We start from the raw sequence: 1035 nt of genomic DNA, 5'->3' as shown, positions 1-1035 counted from the left end.
TCACTTCTCATGATAATCTCTAGGTCTATCCACGTTGCTACAAATGACATTATTTCATTCTTTTTATGGCTGAGTAGTATTCCATCTTCTTTATCCATTTATCTGTCCATGAGTATTTAGGTTGTCTCCACACATTGGCTATTGTGAATAGTGCTGCTGTGAACATAGGGTACATGTATCTTTTTGAATTATGATTTCTCAGAATATATGTCCAGGAGTGGGATTGCTAGATTCAACTGATTTTAAAACTCTTTTGTTTTGGCTTATTTAAATAGCAAGAGGTGGTATGTCTACTCCTTACAGACTTTTTTTGAGAATGGGGCTGTTTTACTGACCTAACAACCCTCCCTTCCACGTTCATGGAGACAGACTCACGAAGGATGAGAATGCTGATACTGAATAATGGGGCAGCCCGCTCAGCCATGTGTTGTTTATGAGAGAGACTCCCAAAACTCAGCCATCTAGAAATGCCAAAAGGAAATGTGTGAGTGAATAACATATTTATGACAGTCACATCCAAAAAGAAAACTGCTGTCAATATTGGATAAATATAAGAAAATATAAGAAAAAACACTTAGTGGGGCAAAATAAGTTTATATTCATTTTAAAAATCCAAATGAAGGTATTTTTGTCCTGAATTTTGTGCACTCAAAAGTAATACCAAGGATGAACAAGATGTGGGAGGATTAGGTGAACGTGGAGTATATCTCTGTCCACGGATACATCAGGAATACACCTTCAGACACAGAAGTGCTTGCAGACACCAGCTGAGAGTGGACAGGAGTACCTGACCACTGGAAAACAATATGTTGAACCATGCAAAATTTGGTAGGATTTTGTTTCCCTCGGGGGAAAAACAGGAGTATTAGTGTTGCAGGAAGGTGGACCCCTTCCAGGGCCTGAAACTCGGCTCTTGTCTAACACTTGGAAATGAATTGTCTGAGGAGACATATGTACTGACAAAGCAAGAGATTTTATTGGGAAAGGGCACCCGGGTGGAGAGCAGTAGGGTAAGGAAACCCAGGAGAACAGCTC

The sequence above is a fragment of the Capricornis sumatraensis genome, chromosome X (genome assembly GCF_032405125.1).
Source record: "Capricornis sumatraensis isolate serow.1 chromosome X, serow.2, whole genome shotgun sequence".
Classification (NCBI taxonomy): domain Eukaryota; kingdom Metazoa; phylum Chordata; class Mammalia; order Artiodactyla; family Bovidae; genus Capricornis; species Capricornis sumatraensis.
Note: the sequence above shows the minus strand (reverse complement) of the source record.